This window comes from Marmota marmota, unplaced genomic scaffold (genome assembly GCF_001458135.2).
Source record: "Marmota marmota marmota unplaced genomic scaffold, marMar, whole genome shotgun sequence".
Classification (NCBI taxonomy): domain Eukaryota; kingdom Metazoa; phylum Chordata; class Mammalia; order Rodentia; family Sciuridae; genus Marmota; species Marmota marmota.
Window position 1 is genome coordinate 8715920 of NW_026000168.1, and position 22811 is coordinate 8738730.

At 44.1% G+C, this 22811-nt stretch overlaps 1 long non-coding RNA gene across 1 annotated transcript in view; it reads right to left on the reverse strand.

Moving 5' to 3' along the window:
• LOC125611740 overlaps positions 1-22811 on the reverse strand; it is a 94357-nt gene that overhangs the window by 17537 nt on the left and 54009 nt on the right. The window contains exon 2 of the long non-coding RNA XR_007341980.1: positions 17581-17772. This is a non-coding gene — a long non-coding RNA (uncharacterized LOC125611740). The remainder of the gene's footprint in view (positions 1-17580; positions 17773-22811) is intronic.

Sequence of the window (22811 nt, forward strand, 5' to 3'; positions counted from 1 at the left end):
TACAGTGTAGCAACCACTTACATGGCATGCACATTGTATCTGGTATTCTAAGTCAGTCACCTAGAGATGATTTCAGGTAGACAAGAGGATGTACGTAGGTTATGTAAATGCTACAGCATTTCATAGAAGGGACTTGGGCATCCACAGATTGGGATTCTGGAATCAATCCCCCTACAGGTAGCACAGGATAACAATAATTAGTTATAGGAAATAAAATCAAAGAAATATTTTCCTTTGCTTGCACAGTGTAGTTCTTATTCCTTTGCAAGGGTAAATTCGGCATCACCTGGACTTTACCTTGAGCCCAGCACACAGAGCAAGGGTTTTGTTTGTGCTGAATATAGGTCACTTTGCTGATCACGTCACGTAGCTGGGACATTTGCTCTTCGAGGCTCAGCATCCTCGAGGCTCAGCATCCGAGGCTCTGGAGAACAAGCCAGACCCAGATTGCTGAGGCCAAGTGCTAAGGTCTCCTACAGGAACTTGCTCTCCTCCCTCTGGGTCTTTAGCCAATGATAAAGGAGAAGCTGATCTTAGTCCCCTCTCTCCTCCTCCTCAGACTCTGTCTGCTTCTCAGAGCACGTGCCAGACACTGGGGCGAGTTTCTGAGGTTGTTTTTTTGTTTGTTTTCTTCTCTTGGGCGTCACTGCGTATTTCTCAATCTCTCTCCAGGTGGGGAGAGGGCAGGCGTGGGACCAAGTTCTGATCAGCTTCCTGTGTGCAGAAAGGAGGTCCGTAATTCTCAGGCACCCAACGACTGGCTATTTCTAGTGGGTGGTAGGGCACTGAGAAACAGAACCACGTTTGACATAATAGCATCAAAATCAAAGAAGAAAAGATCTGAGTGGGAACTGTCCAATGAACTTTAACATACAATTATTATGGCATATATTTGGCATAGACTAAATGTTTGAATAATGCCCTGCACCACCAAAGATGCCCACATTGCAATCCCCAGGACCTGTGAATGTTTCAAAAAGGACTTTACCAGGGAGATTAAATTAAGAATCCTGAGATTACCCTGGATATCTGGATGGGCTTAACGTAATCACCAGAGTCGTTATGGGAAGGCAGAGGGACATTTGACTGCACGGGAGGACTCTCAGGGGGATGCAGTCCACGACCTGAGCAGCCATTCATTGCTGGGTTTGTACATGGAAGAAAGGTCCCTCAGGAAGTTGCAAAAGGAAAGGACACAGATTCTCCCCTAGAGCCTGCAGAACTTTCATACTCGCCCAGTGAAACTGACTTCTTACCTCCAGAACTGTATAATGCAATTTAAAACTACACAGGACTCCATCTCACTCCAGTCAGAATGGCAATGGTTAAGAACACAACCAACCGTAAAGGTTGGCAAGGATGTGGGGAAAAAGGCTCACTCACACATTGCTGGTGGGAGTGCAAATTGGTGCAAACACTCTGGAAAGCAGTATGGAGATTCCTCAGAAAATGTGGAACGGAACCACCAGTAGACCCAACCGCCCCACTCCTCAGGTCATACACAAAGGACTTAAAATCAGCATACTACTGTGACATAACCACATCAATGTTTATAGTAGCACAATTCACAATAGTGAAAATATGGAACCAACATGGGTGCCCTTCAACAGATGGATGGATAAAGAAAATGTGGTTCATAGACACCATGGAATATTACTCAGCGATGAAGAAGAATGAAATGATGAAATTTGCTGGTATATGGATGAAACTATCGTGCTAAGTGAAATAAGCTAATTCCCCCAAACCAAAGGCTGAATATTCTTTATGATATATGAATACATATATTCATATATATTATCTCGCTCTAAGCCACCAAATTTGTTATAGCAGAAGCACCAAAGTAACATATAAGCCTTCTGAATTTTTCACGGCCCTCTCTTCTATTCTCCTTTATATTGCTAAGCCACTTCGTAGACGAGGTCATCCTACGGACAATAACAGCAATAGCTGGTATGTGCTAACTATGGATGAGCTATGATGCCTATTTTTGTCTAGTGATTTTATCATTTATTCTTCAAAAAAAAAAGCCTATGAGATAAATCTTATGTTTACTGACCCTGGATAATAAGGATAAGTCTCAGGGAATTGAAGTAACTTGTCCAGGATCACACAGATCATGATGGATCTACACAAGTCACGCCCCAGGCATGCTTCCAAGTGCATACAGCCAAGGTATGTGGGTATCTCCATGTGTGTGTGGGCTGGGGGTATCACATGCGAATTATTCTCTAAAAATATGGTAAAGCTTGATTGAATGACTGCTTTTGGTTCTGGGAGTTGAACCCAACTTTACCAGTACTTTACCACTGTCCTGAGCTAACTCCCCTGTTCTTTAAATTTATTTATTTATTTTTTAATTTTGAGAGTCTCTCTCATAAATTGCCTAGGCTGGCCTCGAATTTGAGATCCTCCTACCACAGCCTCCTTAGTTGCTGGGATTCCAGGTGTGCGCCTGGCTGAAAATCTGATGGGGAAGACTTTCAGCATCAACAGAAAAATCGTAAAACCCCACCTTTGAACACAAGCATTTTTAAGAAGTCTTCCCAATTTTCTCAGGCAAAAGGGTCCAGGTTTGTATTCCGGGGTAGCGATGACTCAAAAATGGAGCCAGGAATCAGGTCGAGTGGGAGCAGTTTCATTCAAGGAGCTTAGTGTCTGACACCAGGGCAGCTTTATGTAAAATAAGCGCCATCACAAAACCAAGCCGCTCAGGACGAGTTGCCCTCCTTGTATTATAAATGGGTTGTAGAGGAGGAGAATCAGAGAGAGTCCTGACTTTTTTGCATACCCCTAATTAGGTCATTTTCAATACTGTTAAGACTTACCCAGCTTGAACACGATGTAAACTGCTGGGTGGTTACAAGGCACCCCAGAAATGTCTCTCAAGTAGAGAAGCCTGCTCTTTCTGTCCCTGAGAAGGTGCAACACTGTATCTATCTCCCAGTGTCACCTGCTCTGATCATGTCACACAGAGGTATCTAAAAACCAAAGGGGAACGTCGCAGCTTATCACATGTGTGTCCCTGGGGACCTAAATCCGTGTCTGATTCTCTTCATCCATACAGGAGGCAATATTTCTGCCCCGTCTGCACAGCAATGTTGGAGATTGAACCAGATCCCACGAGCACACGTACTTCGAGAACTCAGGTCCGATTGAAATTAAAAAAAAAAAAAAAAAGGAACCTTGTTCAACTTTAACCACGATAGGAAAATGCAAGAATAGCTTAGCCCCTGAAATCAAAAGCCTTTGAAATAGCAAAGTGTTTAGGAAAAGGGAAAGAGACATAAAAACTCTGTTTTTTTTCTGACATTTTGGTTTAAGAAGATAGGGACCCTCTTTGCTCTGCTGAGAGCCTGGGAGGGAGGAGCCCATGAAGCCCCCCTGAGCTCTGGTTTATTTCTATCTGGCTCATCCTTGTGCTGCGCTGGATTTCCTGCTCACAGCTAGGTTCTGAGCTAAGGAAAAGTCTAGATGATCACGTCTGCTTTAACACGCTTGCTGTCTCCTCCCAAGATCATTACGGATTAAAAGTGTCTCAGACCTCCCTTCTGCTAATGCCCTGGAGTGGAGTCCGAGGACACGCTTCCTCCTGGCCACTCTGAGCCAATTCCCAGCATCTTGGTCAAGGGAGGAAAATGGTGGAACATGCCGGTTCTGGAGGAAGTTGAGGGGCATTGCAATAGGGCCTGCAGTTACCCCCAAACTTGGAACAGGGCCCGGCACGAGTCAGACCCCAGGGGAATGATTGCCAAGTGCCCAAGAAGACAGAGGCTGCGATCCAGGGGAAGGTGTACAAAGTCGAAACTAAGTGCCAGCGAATCCCTGCAAGTTTGGGAAGAGGGAGGAGAAAGGAGCAATCACTACAGACACGGCCGCATCCGTAGGGTCCTCACCACTCTCCGACGGTGAATTAGCAAGAAAAAATACCCAGGCAGTGATGTCGCGGTGAAGTGCACTTTAAAGGTCGACGATAAACCACAATGGACATGTACCAGAGACCTCCGTCTTTATTCCAAACTTATTTGACTTAAGCCAGATGACCTGGTCTAAGCCCTGCCTCTCTTCACTTGTCAACCATGTGATTCTAATCCGCATGCTCCTCACCTTCTGTTTCAACTTCCTCTTTTGTAAAATGAGGGTGATAATAATCTACTCCCCTGAGATGTTGTGAGTATTAAATGAGGTAGTATATAAGAGTTAGACTAGTGCCTGGAATTTGTGACTTACTCGGGCAGGTTGATAACGGCTCCCCCCCCAATAGATCCACATCTTGTCCCTGGGCGGTGATGAAATTTTGATGTCCGTTTGGCTGAGTGACAGTGGCCAGATATTTGCTCAAATATTATTCTGGATGTTTCTGTGAAGTTAGGTGCTTTTTTTCGGGGGTGGGGGGAAAGAAATCAGCTAAAGTCAGAAAGAGCAGTCTCACTGGGCCCCTTGTCCCATTTTACTACTTTCTCTGGACAAATTCCATTGCTTCTCAAATCATTGGTCATGGAAAAAATTTTCAAAATTTTTAATAACTTGGTTCATTTATTTATAAAAAGGTTGATATTAGACAATGTCCCACCCCTCAGTGTCTCATCTACACCTTCACATAATGCTCTATACTTGCAGGGTGCTTCCTGGTGTACCGACACACAGATAAATGGGTATAGATGGAGATAATTATGAGAAAATGCACAAAAGAATTATCTGGAAACTGGCACTGAACTTTTTTTCCTTCCAGTCTAGTTTTTTTTTTTTTTTTTCTGATTTAATAAAGTATCCAAAGCCAGGAATTAAAAAAAAATGATGATATGATAATGGCAGTTTATATCTTGGAGCATCAACAGGGGCCATAAATCTAAATTTAATTTTGCATTTAATAAAACCTTCCACATTTACTGCACGAGAGTCCAGGAAATGGATTTGCTCCAACCCGATTGCTTCTGCTGCGTATTACACCAAATATTGTGTGTCATCATACGGTTTGGTGGCTTCCTGATATATCCGACTTCAAAACGGCCTCCAACTCAGTCCTTGCTAAGTGGCTGAGGCTGGCCTCTTGCCTCAGCCTCTGCATTCCCTGGGATTATAGTAGGTGCCACCACACTGGGCCAGAATTCCCCTCGATTTTAACACGGATGGGTGAGCTTCGGTGGCTCAATCTCTTGAGCATCGTTCAGATGCAAATAGCAAAATCAGAGTAAAATCTTAAAAGGAGAAGTCAGAATAACGGAGCGTGCAACCTGGGAACATTAGATAGGAATCACTAAGCTAACGGTGTACAGCTCTGAGCACATGCGATCCTCCTGCCTCAGCCTCCTGAGTCTCTGGGATTACAGGTGTGCTCCACTGTGCCCGGCTGGCTCCTTTTAAAATCAGATGATCTTCAAGTTTATTTCCATTTTCATGGTTTCTGTGATTCTCCTATGCCATGTAGCATAACCTATTCAAAGGTCCTGGGGTGATGGCTTGGACATCTTTGGTGGGTTATTATTCTGCCTACCACGGTCTGCAAACTCACAGACATATTGTCATTAAAGTGATTGGTAGCTCATTATGGTTTAAATTGGCACATCCCCAGTGACTGATGATACTGGGCATATTCTTTGCATATTTCTTCCCCAGCTTTTACCTTCTTTGGTGTTTGAAGTTTTTGTTCAAATCTATTACCCATTTTTTTTTTAAAAAAACTGGGTTGTTTTTCCTTATTATACAAATTGAGAGTTATTTTGCTACTGTATAAAAAGCGCATTGTCAAATATGTGTTTCGTAAATATTTTCTCCAACTCGATGGGGTTTTTCTTCGTTTTCTTAACAACGTCTTTAAAGAAAATGTGTCAAGCTGGATACTTTCTAACTCTTTCGTCTTCTGATTTTTGTACCCTTAGATATCTTTGTCGAAATTTCACAGGTAACACAGCATAGTTTGGTCTGTTTTTTTTTTTTTTTTGAACACGGATATCTCATTATTCCAGCATCATGTTGAAAACAATTTAATTTTTTTTGCCTTCACGTCTGTCTTTCGTTTATGAAGATTCTTGAAGGAGAACTGCCCAGATGTTTTATATCTTTATTACCTCAGAACTTTTCACCCATTTTTAAAAATATTTCTTGACCTCTATCTATGCTAACAATAACATGCTCTTGATAAAATTGAAACATCCCTTCATTACAGATGAGGTTTGACATGGACCGGGATGGTCCATACACATCTTTGGATCTTTGATGAATAATTGATCTCTTACTGCCATTGGATGGCCCAAATAATTTGATTACATCTTTATCTAGTAATGGAGACTCATTAGCAGAATTATTTCGCAGTTGTTTGCACCTGCAAACAATCTCTTTTTGTTTAGGGGAGTGTTTCATTTGTCTGCCTGACGTGCTTTTGCTCAGAAACACCACTGATGACGGTCAATGCAACCACACCCCCATCCTAGGCTGAACTGTCAATCACCCACTGTCAATCACATGGTCCAAACCAGTTCACACCAGACTTACTGATGTTGACTAGAAGCTGCCCGCCTAGAACTGGTTATCTGAGTGACTTTTGGAGAATTTAAGTTAAATGAAGAATAAAACATGGGAGGCCACACTTTTGTGAAATCACATGTGAATGAAATATACTCTTTTTGGGGGAGAGGTACAGGGGACTGAACTCAGGGGCACTCAACCTCTGAGCCACATCCTCAGCCCTATTTTGTATTTTATTTAGAGACAGGGGCTCACTGAGTTTCTTGGGGCCTCGCTTTTGCTGAGGCTGGCTTGGAACTCAGGATCCTCCTGCCTCAGCCTCCCAAACTGCTGGGATTTCAGGCGTGAGCCATCGCACTTGGCTGTGAAGATGGAATTGTGTAAATCGTAATCTACTCGTTCAATGGAACATCACTAAAAGAGTCTGTATCACATTTGAGAACTTCCTCTTTTAAAAGGCCATGTTCCCATATATATATATTTTTTTGAGTTCTCCATTATTCAAAAGGTGTCAGCTAAATCCCGTGGATCAGGATAGACGGTTTTGTTTTTATGACTTTTTCTCCTTCAGGTTAACGAACCTTTACCTTTAGAGTTCTTTGGAGAGTTACTGACCTAGACATAAGTGATTTGGTTTTGTTTTATAGCTTCTAGAGATATTCGGATGTTTTGACAGGACGCCATCCCAGTCACAGGGTCTGTGGCTCAGGTTTTATGGGGACCCCTGGGACTCGGGGCCCTGGGGGAGTGCTGTGGTGAGTTCCTGCAGGGAGGCACAGCTCACGCCCCTGGGTTCTCCAAGGCAGAGGTCAATTTATTTTTATTTTTATTTTTTGGTTGGAGGCCTGCATCTTTGGGAATGTGCTCTCGGGTCAGGGTGCTGATGAACTTCCTTGCACCAGATGCAGCTCTGCCCAGACTAGATCCCTACAGGAATCATTAGCTCCGGGGCTGATGTGCCAGGAGCCAAATCCCTTGTCCCGGGCACCTGCTTCCTGTGGAGAACTCTTATCTACAGGACACAGGCAAATCTAGGCATGCTGGGTCACCCCTCCAGAATGTCCTTCTCTGCCCCTTCTTCTCTTGTTACCCCATGATGCACATTGCAATGAGATCAAGGGTATGGAGAAGCCAGAAAATTCAACTGCCCTTGGCCTGTGCACTCAAAATGTACCAAAATAACCAAAATGACAATATGAACAAATCTACATCTTTCCAAACGCTGTGAGGGACCGGCATAGCTCCAGTGTGGTTCAATGTACAAATTCTTATTAAAATATCTAAGACCTTTGTGCCGGGGTGAAATATTAACAACCTTTTTCATACAATGGTTAGATTATCAGGGCACTGGGGCATATTGCATTTCCCTTTTTGCACTGGTTGCCAGGGAGCTCAGAGTGCTATGTGCTCTGTCTTAGCAAGTTTCTTTAACCTCAGTTTTTCTGATCTCATCCATCTCTATTACAGGAATTCATTCCTTTTTTTGAAGCATTGTATTGTATCTGTATTCTGTAGGATAAGTAGCTAATAAAAAGAGTTTATTGGACTTGTGTGATATTTAAACCTGATATATCTAGGTTCCTCACACTGTTCACAGCAAGAGTTTTCATATTCAGGGATTCTGTTTCTAAGGGTATCCTTGTTACCACTCTTCTGCCCTCTTGGGGGGAAGTGCTAGGAGGTTTGTGTGGCTCCAAAGAAACCATTTCTTGATGACACTTCAACCAGACGGAGCAGCGGGGGAAGAATGACACTTCCAGACATCAGTGTAGGTGACACCTTCTCAAATCCACTCTGGCAAGGAGTCCAGAAACGTGCCGTGAAAATCCTTCTTACAGGAATATTCACGCGGGGGATTGAAAGCACCATTTCTCAGACGCCGAGAAGCTGTGATTGACCCAAGTACCCAACACAGAACCCCCCAAACCATCACGAGGGGGAGAAGACGAAGTGGATTCTCTAAACCAACAAGAAATGCTGATTTCAGAATCCCTTAGGGTCCAGAGCTACTGAGAACTCCCTGTCCCTCACCTGGTGGCCTTACAGCTGTTCCTGTGGGACTTCTCATCTGTCAAGTCAGTGGCCTTGGATCCAAGCTCTCTCTCCACCCAGAAGAACATGTTTTTTGTTTGTTTGTTTGTTTTTACCACCAGGGATTCTGTGCTCAGGGTAGGTGTCCTGCAGAGAATGATGAAGAAGGCTTTTCCCAAACATGAACCTGGCTTGCCCTTCGTTGAAAATGTCACAAGCGACTCAGGGACTCACGTGGCCATCTCATCCACAGGGGACGGAGTTCCAATGGGACAGTTAAATATTCCCAATCCATGAAGCCCACCTGTCGAGTCGATTGAGCTTGGAATCAGGCAGCTGGACCCAACGAGATCCCCATCTGTCCCCAGCAGCCCAAGGAGGGTGGATGGAGAAGATGACACTCTGCCTCTTTCCCTCCCAGACCCATGCCACCCCCGGGTCCCGGCTCCCCCCAGCTCTGAAGATTGAAATTCCTTTGCAGCAAATGACCACTTGAAATTCATGGGTTCACAGTCCCATGTCTCTCTCTTGGAAACAGTGGGACCGAGACTAATTACCTTCCATATTTAAAAAAAAAATCACTTATTATGTATCATCATTATTTTTTTTTTTTTGATGAACACAGACTCCTTCTTCCACTGCCCTATCTCACCGCACAGTGCTACGTTTTCAACAGAGGAGACGTAATTAAATTAGAATTCACGGTGGCAAAGCAGAAGGAGGTTGATAATAATTGCTTTTCAGACACCGCTGTAATTGGTGCTCCAAGGATTTTATTTCAAAGCATCAACGTCGATTTGGGAGGCCCCTGGTATCTGGAGCCGAGGTCCTTTGATGAAGATGCTCTGTCTTCATGTGTCTAGGTTTTCTTAAATTTTAACTAAACTGTTTTTTTTTTTTAATGATTATGTTAATCATTCCAGGACCACGATGCTACTTTATGGTCACTGGAAGATAAAATTCAAATTCCCCTTCTGCCTGTTAGTTAAAGTGCATACAATCCTTGCTCATTCACTGTGGGATGAGCCTTTGAAATTTCACGACCATCATTGGGTACCTGCTATGCTGGGTTCAGTGCATCAAATCGAGGGATCTGGTTGAATAAATGACCCAACCCACCTCTTGTCTGTGCTCATGCTGTGGCTGTGACCTGGAAGGTCTAAACTTTTGGTGCTGGTCCAATGGGTACAATTCTCCTGACTCTTCAAAGATCTCTTCTTCTGCAGGACCATGTGACCCTAGCAAAGTCACCTCCCTTTTCCGAGTTGGATTGTCTTGTGGGCAATGCAAGTTTATCCAGTTGCATTACCATGAAGGTACCCATTTGTCCCCAGTTATCCACCTACGAGGACAAACACAGGGGGGTGCACACCTCACAATCGGGCCCGACGTATCTACAGCGTTAAAAGTAAATTAATAACCCGCCTAATCATTGCAGCAGAGATGGAATTTCTCCTACACAATTGCTATTCCTGGCTTCGGGCAGAAGAAGCCGAGCAGAATTTCATCGTCTTATCCCTCCACCCAAAGTTGATTAGTCGTGTGAAACAGGCCGGTTAATTCGTCACCAGGAGAGGGACTTTCCATCTCACTGGGGTGTCAAGATTTTGATGAAAGGCCAGAGTCCGTCCCCTCTTTCAAGGGGGTACATGGAACTCTCTAGATGTACGTACGCTGGTTCTGTGAAGGGCATAATGGTCGTGAATTGGCAAAAAAGAAAGGCATTACTTTCTGGATTGTAGGACTGTGCGTCCATTATGTTGTTGGTGTTTGGGGCTGAGGGTCTGGGTCTTTAGTCGACAGGTTTACAGGGGCTGGGAGCCATCCTGAAAGCACAGACTTGGCGGGGACAGTGAACGGGTGACATCAGTGTCCTTGCAAAGGGTGATCCCCAGCAAAAGCGACGAAGGGCATTTTGGAAATTTGATTCCAGGCAGGGAAAAGACAGGATGGGTCTGGGGGCATTGTGGAGTGCCCAGGAGGAGGGACGAATTCAAGACCTGGAACACAACGCAAGCAAAGGGGGGTGTGGGGGGGGGGGCGGAAAGGTCACAAGAGGCCACCGCCGGAAGGCTACAGGGAGACCCTCTCCAGGAATTCATAGGTCACCAGAGTGGATCGTAGGTCCTACTGGATTGTAACCCAAAGAACAAAAAAAGCACCCCTCAGCCCACACTGGCATAAATAAAGAGCTTCTCTGAGAAAAGAAATGGAGAAAGTGTGGACGCTCTTGTTGTGAAAGAATTCCAACTAAGGAACGCAAAAGGGACGAGAGAAACAAAATTGTCATTAGAACACACACAGCACAGATGGCCCCGGCCAGGACCTCAGAGGGACAGAGGAAGAGGTGGAGTCTAAGCACAGACGGGATTTGGGTTGTTTCAAAGGGTCTCCTGCAAATACCTGGCAATGCCCAAGGGAAAATGTGACTCATGATGGAGAATCCTGATAAGAGACCAAACCGCTTCAGATAAGAGATCAAGGGTGACGTCCTTGGGACACCCTCCACTAGACACAGGGACATGTCCTCCATCAATTCCTTACCGATAACGCATCTCTCTGCAAGTTAGGAATCAGAACTAACACCAGACCACACAAATTGAGGGACTTTCTCTATAGCCACCGATCACCCCTGAGGTCACCCCTTATCTGAGGTCTCAGTGATCTATGCTTCACGGGGCTCTGGATTAAATGAAAAATTAATCAAGCATTCCATGGAAAATTCTAGAAATAAACAACCCATAGGTTGTGAGTAACTTGCATTTTGTTGTAGTATTTGATTATTGTGGCTGTTAATCTCTTACTACGTTTCATGTGTCCATGAGATTTGAGCATATTTATGTATATAGGGAAAAAAAATAGTTCCTATGGGTTTTGGTACCACCCCCAATTTCAGGTATCCGTGGAACATCTTTGAACTTATTCCGCCCTCGGATGGGGCGGCGGGAGGACTACCATACTCTTCCAGTGTCTCATGATCATGAAGAGAAGGGAAGAAGATATTGCCACAGATTGGAGGAGACTCCGGTTATGGGGCGATGGAACACAAGTTGGGAATCCTATATTACATCCTGGGACAGAAAAGAAACGTAACCGGAAAGCTATAGTAAAATAGGAATAAATTCTGCTGGTCACAGTAGAGTCGAAGGTGGATTTCTCATTTTTTGAGCATTGTTCTCAGGTAATGCAAGGTGTTACAAGCTGAGTTAAGGACCCATGGGAACCCTCTGGACGGTTTTGTTTTCTTATTTTTGCAAGTTTTCTCTATGTCTAAAATGGTCTCATAATAAATTAAAAAAAAAGACTTTGCGTTGGTCGCTTCTTGTGAAGTGTTAGGGATGGAATGAAGGACCTCACGTTTACTTGGCAAGTGCTCTACCACGGACACCCGCAGCCCCTCAAAATAAAAGGTCTTTCAAAGTGAATTTAAGAATAAAAAGAAAAAAAAAAACCCAGGCCAGGCACGGTCGGTCACACACACACATGTGTAATCCCAACAACTTGGGAGGTTGAGGCTGGAGGATCTCAAGTTCAAGGCCGGCCTCAGCAACGGAGTGAGGCCCTAAGCAACTTAGCAAGATCCTGTCCCAAAATAAAAATAAAATAAAAAAGGACTTGGATGTGGCTTAGTGGCTACGTGCCCCTGGGTTTGATCCCCAGTCCCTCTACTCAAAAAAGAAAAGAAGAAGAATCAAAATCCAGGAGTGTGCTACCTTGTGACCTCTAAAGAAAGCGTTTTCCTCATCTCACGAAACGTGTGGAATTATATAGTTTCTATAACACAAAGTTAAGAGGAAAAAACCTCAGCCTTTGGCTACGCAGGGGGATATTTGCAGTCTCCAAATATATTCATCCCACCCATCTTTACAGATCTCCTCCTGGGGGCTCGGGACAGAGCTCTCGTGAATCTCTTTTCTTCATTTCAGAATCTTGCTTTCTGTCCTAGGAGGCAAAAATGAATTTTCCAGACATCAATCTATCTATTTTCTCTCCTGAAATTGCTTCCCGTCCGGTGAGACAGCTCACAATGCCCTGGTAGGCCATCAGCAGTTTTATTGGTTTCTTTGTTGTTATCCTGGGTATCGCTGGTGCTGGGAGGTCTGGGGAAGTTTTGGCTACGTCTCATGGTGGAAAAAAAAAATACCCCATAAATCACAGCGCATGTGTTTCCTCCGTGAATAGATGAGACCAGGCAATCGCACTAGTCTGCTTGAGGGGCTCGGCAGATCTCTGGGTCTCACAGGAACCGGCAACCCAAGGGTGACAAGGTGGTACCTAAGTGTTGTCCCCACACCCCACTTGGGAGATCTATTGACCCTGAACGTGATGACAATTCATGTCTGCTGGGATAATAGCTCCAATGAGGCCTATAACACAAAAAATGAGAAAATGAGCCTATCCTGGGAATTCTGTGTCTGTGGATCCTATTTCCAATGCACAGAGAGTCACATGCCACCCTGCAGGGGGTCATGGGAACACAATCGTGGGACATTACGATTGTAATGCGACACCCGGGCTCGCTGCACAAGGGTGCACCCGAAGAAGCCCAGTCGTGAGGTTGTTTAAAAGAAATCCCCATCCTGAGCCTCTTCAACACCGAAGGACCCCTGTCCAACTCTCCTTCCTACATTTCTCAGCCACTTCCTGTATCAAACCATCAGACTCTGAAATCTGGCCTTCGGGATTTTGCTTTTACTATCCCTTTTCCTTTCCCCCTGAATTCTTTAATTGATGTATTTTGTTACCAGGGATGGCACCCAGGGGCGCTTTACTACGGAGCCATATCCCCAGCCCTTTTTTATTTTTATTTTGAGACAGGGGGTCTCGCTCAGTTGCTTAGGGCCTTGACTGTGCGATCCTCCTGCCTCAGACTCCAAAGCCCCTGGCAGTACAGGCATGCACCTCTATGGCTACCCAGTCTTGATTATGTGAGTCTATTCTACAAATCTTCCTCCCCTGATCTACTTCTGGCTTGTGATTTTCTTCCACGAAAGATCAGAAAAAACAGGAGTCTCTGAGACTCTCTTTGGGTGGGTGGATAAGAATTGGGGGAGGCCATAGGGTGGGTTCTGAATCTAATTTCCCAGCCATCAAGCCCCATGTAGGAGGTTTCAGCTGCCTCTAGTCCTCATTCAGGAGGGGAGCAGAATCCCTTTGGTCTACAAGGAGGGTCTTCCTGTTCCTTCAACGCTCAGAACCTCTGTGGCCATGTCTTTGGTTACAGAAAAGAGCTTTTTTTTTTGAGACTAAAAAATTGAGAGACTCTAGCCCGGAGCCAAGATATAATGATACCCCGTGGCAACCCAAAGGCAGTGGGCCCCGAAGGCAGCACCTCTCCTGTTCTTACCAGAGCTTCCATCTCCTCAGACAGCTCTCTTTCCTACAGAAAAATTCATAAAAGCTTTTTTATTACATAATTATACTTCTGTGCTGGGTAGTTATGTGAGGCAACTACTTGCAATTAGCATGTTTAATTAGGAAATTAGGTGTTATAATCACAATGTACAGCAAAAAAAATGTGTCATGAGGTTTTAGCTCGTAAACAAATGGCTTTCTAAATTTTCTTTTAAGGAGTTGGGGGGGGGAGGAAACCCACAAAATTAATGTCGACTTCCTGTTTGGGTGAGGAGTGAGATTTAATTTGCTTATTGGTAACAGGTAGGCTCCATCTGTCCAATGGAGCGTGTCTTCCACCTTGACTGGAATTAGTCACTGTGGTAGGTAGCTGTCCCCGTGGTCACTCCTGGACTATGTGGGGCTACCTGGACACAGGTGTCTAGAGTACGGATGCTCAAAAGGTCCAGTTCTTTCCATTCAGCCTACGTTTAGTGCATTCTATGGAGACAGGGGCAAAGGACAGGTAGCTGCTTATTAAAGAAAAGGAAATGGGTAGATAGCCCTCCCCATCAACTGACTGCTAGGACCTCTAGGGAGAACCCATCCTGACCTGTATCACTACTGTGTGGCAGGCACTTCAAGGTGCTAGAGATGAGCTAATCAGCAAAGACGGAAAAGCAACTTCTAGAAACACTGGCGGCTGGCAGATGGATATGCTGCAGAAGAGGACCCCATAACCCCTCTCACAGGGTAGCCCAGCAACCAGAAGGGGGCAAGGCTCATCAGTGGGCACTGACAGGGATTAGGAACTGCGTATTTCAAAAACCTCAACCAATTCTGAGGGTTTTTCACACAAAGAAATGGCAAGTGTTGGAAGCAACAGAGATGCTTCACCTAACTTCAACATCAGATGGTGTACACGGGACTGAACATCCCAGGGTACTCCGGGAAGACATGTGATTTTCATGTTTTATGTATCGGTTACAAATAAGTTCAAGGGCTGGGGTTGTGGCTCAAGCGGTAATGCGCTCTCCTGGCATGCACGGGGCGCTGGGTTCGATCCTCAGCACCACATAAAAATAAAAATAAAGATGTTGTGTCCATTGAAAACTAAAAAATAAATATTAAAAAATTCTCTCTCTCTTTAAAAAATGAATTCAAAATTTCTTCATTTTTTATTATATATAATAACCTATCAACCAACCAAGACAACTAAGGTGCAGAATTTGCTCAGACACACGTAATTCTCAACAGAGTTTAAAAATCCCCCCAGAGACTCTAATTGGTTGACTTATGGGTCTTGCTTCATTCTCTCTGAGGACAAGTGATGGGTTTGCCTATCTTGTGACACATAAGATATGAAATTATCAGTAAAATTCCATATATTCACTGTGTTTATGTGTTTACCGCATAAACACAGTTTATAAGGGAGATGAGGACCCAACTCCTACCTTCAAGGTAACAGGGAAGACAAGGAACACAGGAATGCCAGAGGTGGCCAGTCAATCAAAGATATTTGCTCCCTTTCCACAGAGCAGCACTGATGCTTAGAAGCTGGTTGAACACTCCCCAAACCTCCTTAGAAGTAAGCAGAGGTACAGGATCTATCTTGGCCAAGGAAAAGTGAAGGCTACGCAGCGTGTTTCTTGCAAGCTGACCCAGGTGAGAAATAGGTCTTGTCTCCCTCAATGGCCTCGGAAGCACGTTTTGAAAATGCAGACCCACAAGATGGAAGGATCTTGCTCATCAGATGCTTGATATGTTGCAGAAGCTAAGGTTGACACAGAAGGCAAGTTCAAAAGCAAATGCTAAGCGTTGGGATGGCGTTAATGCAATGGGAGAACGGAAGAGGAGGGTGGAGGAAGCTTCAGGAATCAGCTCGAGTGGGATAAGGAGTGAGCGATATCTCAGTGATGAGTGGATACCAAAGACAAGGGGTCACAGGAGTGTCAGAAGACGAGTGGCAGAAGGTGAGAGAGGGTGGGGATGGGACAACAGAGGTCCCACTTGGCTGGAGTCAAGAAGGCAGTAGGGTTGGATGCCAGAGAAATACACAAGGGCTAGATCTTGCAGGAGTTTGGACTTGACCTTGCTGGCAAGAGTAATGGATTGTAAGAAGGCGATGACGTGGCAGGATGTGAGTTTCTGATAGACAACTCCGGTTGCTCTGCAGAGGATGAAGAGGATGAGGTTGGAGAAAGGGTGACCGATGCCAAGGCCATACTTTAAGAAAGGGGTGATAAGAATAGGGACAGCCTGCAGGATTCGGTGATGACAAGGGAGGAGAGGGATATATGGAGCTAGAATCAGAGATGAATGCTGGTACGAGACCGGAGAGGACAGAGAACTTGGGGTCCATGACAGCTGCACCAATCTTGGCTTATCTCTTGGTTTGGCTCATGGATTTCATCTCTGCAAGATTTAGTTTGACCCATAAAATGGGGAGACCAACCCAGTTTGCAGGATTTGTGTGTGTGTGTGTGTGTGTGTGTGTGTGTGTGTGTGGATTAAGTGAAACTCTGATGTGAAAAGATCCTATAATTCTGCAGCACTTTGCAAATGGGACGTTCTCCACTGGAGATGGAGTCCACACAGCTATTGTCCAAGTTCTTCACCCTCCAAAATTTGTGCATCAGACTGTCCCTAGGACTCCGTGGAGTGGAGTTTTAGAGGGTCCACCAGGAAGGAACCTGTCCATTCTGGCAGACGAACTTCACAAGTTATTGTCTCCCCCGCCCATGAACCTACCATTTCCTTCCAAATGAATTGTAGGGGCTTCAGGGATCTTGTTTGGATGTGAAGTGTCCCCCACCCACCAAATATCCTGTTAATTAATACAAGAAAGGCAGAGGTAAAATGATTGGACTATGAAAGGTGTCACCTGAACCGTCCATCCTAATGGGAAGGGACTCACGGGGTGGTGACTGTAGACAGGTAGAGCATGGTTGGAAGAGGTGGGTCACTGGGGGTGTTCCCTGGAAGGGTGCATCTGTACTGCAGGTCTGACTGTCTGTCTGTCTGTCTTTCTCTCTCTTTCCTTGCTGCCCTGAGAGGAGCAACTTTTCTCTTCTGAACACTTCCACCATGATATTCCACCATGATATTCCGCCTCACCTTGGACCCAGAGTAATGGAGTTGGCCACCTATTAATTAACTGAGACCTCTGAAACCATGAACCTCGAATAAACTTTACCTCCTTTATGTTGTTCCTGTCAGGCATTTTGATCACAGTTACTCAGAAGCTCACTAAAACACTCAAGTTCCCTTGCTAGACTGCATCTGGGGACATCAGGTACCTGGATAGGTTGGAGGTCACCCTTCCTTCTAGAACAGCCCCTGAAACCCTGTATTTGTGGTTTTCACCACTATTTAAGTTGTATCTGCTAATATTGGTGAGAAGTTCTCTACACAGAAATAAGGGTTCTTGTCTCCTTGTCTCTCCCCTAAGCACTAAGGTCCATGGGTAGGTGCACAATCCACAATGCCCTTTCATTTGACCAATGAATTTGGAGAAGGTCTCTCTGTGAGCAGAGTAAGACACTCTTCTCTCAAAACCCACTTACCACTCGGCTGTATCACACCATCCATCTCAGTGTGGTTGTTTTCCTTGATTCCCGATACCAGCTGGGCTCAGGACTATATTTTATGGTTTGCCATCAAGACACTGAGTTCATTGAAATAAATAAATAAATAAATAAATAAAAACAGAACCACCTCTGCATTTCACAATTAAGATTCATCGACACTTACCATTTTGTGGCAAGTGGATCTTGGAGATAATTCAAAGAGCTTCTCTCTTCAATCAGATTGACAGCATCTTGGGGGGTCGACAGAAACCGTGATTCGAGCAATTTTTCTTTTACATGCTTTCTGAGGCTTGGCTAGCCAACTAGGCAGGTGGCATGCAGGTGGCATATTGTAGGAGTTTACAGTCGAATGAATCTTTGATTGAAGTACGTGGGTCAAAAATTAAGAGAGAGGGAGGGGGGAGAGAGAGAGAGAGAGAGGGAGAGAGAGGGAGATGTTCATACAACACAACAGCTGGTATTACCAACTGCATAAAACAACAATTTGAAATAAGTAAAGACGTATCATTAGTGCTTTTGGAACAATAAACCCCTCATTTGATTGCACCGTTTTAAATATTTGATGGAGTCTATTGTGATACCTAATTTAGTTGTTTCTCAACAGCAGCCTGGATGATGTTTCCCACTTGCGTTTGCAGTTCATCAAATTTCTGCCATTCTTTGTGATGAAAAATGACTGCAGAAGGGAAAGAGAGGAGGGAGGGGGAAGCCCGGTGGAACCCTCAAAGAGCAAGGCAGACTCATTCAAGATGGCGGCTCCAGGCAGACATATTGGAATCCAGGCTCCTCAGCCTTCTCCAAGGGAGGTCTGAGAACAGAGTTTTAAAGCATCTACATAGAACCATTGTGCAATGGCCTACGGTTTTGTTTTCTTGGTATGTATTCCCATTTTCTTTTTGGTAATAGCACTTCCCAAACAATCAGATTCTGCCCGTAGACTTCACCGAACTTGTTTGCAGAGACATCTTGCCCTTGGTTTTGGCTCACAGGATAGGCACACGTGGACTCTATCTGTGCCCATCTTTCTTCTGATGGGGAATGAACCTCCCTGGGTGAGAAGAAAAGAAAAGCAGGGCCCAGACTTGGAGAGAGTGTCACAGGGCATTAATATTCAGAGTCTCCAGAGCCAGAAACAAAATCCACCCTGGGACTCTGGGTATTTATACCAATACATCCCCTTCTTCCATTTTTTTCCACGCAGTGGCTTTGACATGGGTTTATGTCACCTGACATAAAGAGTTCTGATGACCACACTAACTTTAAAAATGTGACTTTCCATGAAGGAAACAACTAAAAAATGTTTACAGCTCATTCTATCTTGACCCACGTCTAGGCACTCCCGATGCTAGATTTCTGCAGCTAATATTTATAAAATGATTACTTGTAGGACTTTTATAAAATGATAGAAAAACATCATATTTGGATAAAATCAGCCAAGGGACCATGTGTGTGTGTGTGTGTGTAAGGAAATTATATTTAAATGTTAAAGCAAGGATGTCACCATCCATCGCTGCCATTACAGATCCCCTTGGATATAGTAATATCCTCTTGGACCAAGGAAGAGTCTTCTTGAAAAGTGAAAGGTTGTCACAGAGAAAAATCATCCCTTCAAAACTCATCTTTTGTCCTCCATTTCAAGTCTCCATTTCCTATCGCTTTTGTCTTTCAAAACACAGCAGTACCTTGCAATACGCTTCAGGTGCTTTATAATAATTCAAATACAACTACAATTCACGGGTGTCTAGATATTTCCAGAGTTGGGCCACCATCACTTCAGCTTTAGAGAATTTTCCTCACTCAGAAAAAGAAACTGCAACCCTGTGTTGTCATTTTCTGATACCGTCTGCCCTCGGCCCCCGGTAATAGCTAATTCGCTCTCTGTCTCTGTGGACCTTCCTATTCTGAAATTTCATATCAGTGGAATCATATAGTACAGGATCTCTCCCTCAGCACCACCTGTTCAAGCTTCATCCTCTTAGGTATGAGGATCTCAGTTGTTTTCATGGCAGAATAATATTGTATCAGATGAACCCACCCCATTGTCCACGGGTCACCCATTCATTAGCTGATGGACATCTGGATTGTGTCCACTTTTTTTCATGAATACCTCTGCGATGAATGTCCATGTATAATGTAGGTATGGACATATATTTTCAAAACTCATGGGTGTACACCTAGGAATGCAAAGGCTGGGTCATACTTTGTTATGGTTTGGAGGTGAGGTGACCCCCAGAAGCTCACGTGCAAGACAATGCAAGAAGGTTCAGAGGAGAAATGACTGGGTTATAAGAATCTTAACCCAATCAGTGAATTAATCCCCTGATAGGGATTAACTGAGTGGTCACTGAAGTATTAGGGTTTGGCTGGAGAAGGTGGTCTGGGGGTATATATATTTGTTATCTGGACAGTGGAGTCTCTCTCTGCTCCCTGATCCCCACGTGAGCTGCTTCCCTCTGCCACACTCTTCCACCATGATGTCCTGCCTCACCTCGAGCCCTGAGGAATGGAGCCTGCTGCTGTCCATGGATGGAGACCTCTGAAACCATGATCCCCCACATAAACCATTCCTCCTAAAACTGTTCTGGTCAGACCCTTTAGTTACAGTGGGAAAAAAAAAGCTGATTAAAATATATGCTAATGCCATTTTATCTTTTCTAGGGGTCGCCATATTGTTTTCCAAGGTGGTTGCACCTGTTTGCTCTTCCACGTGAGGTTTAGGAGTCTTCCAATCTTCCCCTGTTCTCCTCAGTATTTGTCATGTGCCACATTGATTATTGCTGTCCCAGTGGGTCTGAAGGGGTAGGTCACTGTGGTTTTGATCTGCATGGAAGGATGGCTAATGAGGTGGTGCATCTTCACGGGCCCTTGGTGGCCATTTGTACCATTTCTTTGGAGAAATGTCCACCCAGACCACTTGCCTATTTTTTTTTAAATTAGAATTTATCACTTTAGTAGCAGTAGGCAGGCTCTATTGGTGAATAAACTTGGTCTCGGGTTTTGGAATGATTTCATCAGCAAAAGCGAGGCGCTAAGCAACTCAGGGAGGCCCTGTCTCTAAATAAAATACAAAATAGGGCTGGGGAGGTGGCTCAGCGGTCAAGTGCCCCTGAGTTCAATCCCCAGTACCTCCACCCCCCCCACCCCATGCCCACTGCAAAATAAAAGACTAAATGATCTAGAAAGTTCAGAAAACACAGGAGTCTAGCCAACCAGCTGAAGTGATTAGTTAGCAGGTCACTGGAAGCTGTCACAAGCATATTCTTAGAAGAGGCGGCCTCCCTCACGTGGCCAGTAGCTAAACTGATTTGGAGGCCGTGACTTGGGTCATAATTACATGATTTTTCTCTGGTAAGGAAGAAGGTGGTAAATGGCTAGTGTTAAGAATCCAGGGAGCTGGGTCCAGCCTGGGTCCTGCTATCCCTCTAGGCTGCCAGACAAGGAGCTTATGTTCAGGAAGATTAATTCTCAGAATGAGAAATGTGGGAAGCGCTTGGTAGTCCGTGGGCCAACACTCAATTCCACTGGGGGATTTAAAAATAAAACCAAATCGGGGCCTGCATCGAAACACCTGGCCCAGCCTTTGACTTGCACCTTCTTGTCTTTATCATAAGTTAGGTCCTGGGTAAAAACCGGGGTGCAGCGTGCAATCGTAGAAAGCAAGTGCGTAATCGTAGAAACATGGAGGTGATTCTAGCCTTGGTAGAACATCATGAAATCTCAGTGCATTTGATCCTAGGAATGTTTTAGACAGAAAAATGTGGCTCTATTCTGTGTCACCATATAAGACCATAACCACAAACACACACATCCATAAGAAAAACAACCCCACGTGCTGTTGAATTAAGGACAGACTGTGTGCATTGACTTCTGCTGGCTGTCTGTTCATTTAGTTTGTTTATCTGCACTGCTCTTACCAGCAGACAAGCAGTAGCAGGTGCAGGAAAAAAAAAAAAAACCTCAAAAAATTTTGGCAAAGAAAACCTTGATATTCTGAAAATTTTACCCATTAAGTTCTATTTTCCGGAAATCGCAAAACCCCAGCAATTATTCCAATTTGGTGATGGAACATTTGTTTTGCAGAGGTTGAAGAATCTGTAAACTATGTTCTAAAATTTCATAATACGAGTTGTCCTGTACCCACCAAGGCCGTGGCTTGTCTATTAATAAACACCATATTAAGGAAAAAAAACTATCATCTCTTCGGCACTGGACTGACTGACGGAGGACAGGTACCCAGAGGCTAGAGCTTAGCTGTTTGCATTTTCTATTTCCTGTTACCCGATGGAAATGGATTTTTCAACTCTTTTGCCCTTTCTCATATTAACTTTGCAAAATTTTTTTGTGCCACATACAAAATAGCATCCGTCCAGAGAAGAGATGAGAACCAAGCAATGTGAGCAGAATCTCTCTTCCTCCACCTGGGTCTGAGAGCTTCTCTTCCTCAACACGGGTTTTCTTGGGGTTTACTGACCAAGGGGTTTACTGACCACAGGGTCAGTACCTACTGTACCTCTAGCATCTACACTGGGGCCTAGCCCATAATAGATTTGGAAAAATAAAACATCCGTTCATCAAACCTGAAGTTATATTTGGGACCACGTCTTTTGGACTAAGACATACCGGGATTGGATCTCAGTTTATTACCTTAGTCAAGGAATGCAATGCCTCAAAAAATTTTTTACACATCTGCTAAATGATACAACAATATTTACCTTTATAGCATTACCTGGAGAATTAAGTTACTCTAAGTAAAGAATTAACACAGTGCCTTGTGCATAGGACTTAATAAATGCCAATGACTCTTGCTACAGACTGCAAATGAGATTCTTGTAATTATCTATGCTTACTAAATGGCATAATAATAAGGCAGTGTGAATTTATTTTACACTCAAATAACTGTGACAATACCGGGTTTCACGTTTTTTTTTGGGGAAAAAGAAAAACCATGCACATTTGCTTATTAACACATTTTAGCAATTAGCAGTCCACACAGGGGGAAACAATTTCTTATATCTAATTTAATTCTATACATTTAACAGTTAACCACAAAGAACTTTGCCAGAGAAGCTCTCAACTTATTGGTTTACAGAGGGAGGCTAAAGCTCAGGAAATGTACTATTTTAATGGAAATCATTTTTGGCCCTCCGCGATTGAGTCTGGCTTTGCTAATCAACACCACTAGATTCTCGATGATTACCATTTAAGCAAAACAGATGGGCCCTGGGTTTGATAGCCAATTTTCTAAGTTGATTTGCCTATAAGAAGAGCTACTGTGAACTATTTCTACAAGGGAACCGTTGATTTACCATTTGCATAGCAAAGTAAATAATCAACAAAAAAAAGCATATGAAACCTATAATAAATAAGGTCATATCACTGGGCAGAATAAGGGAA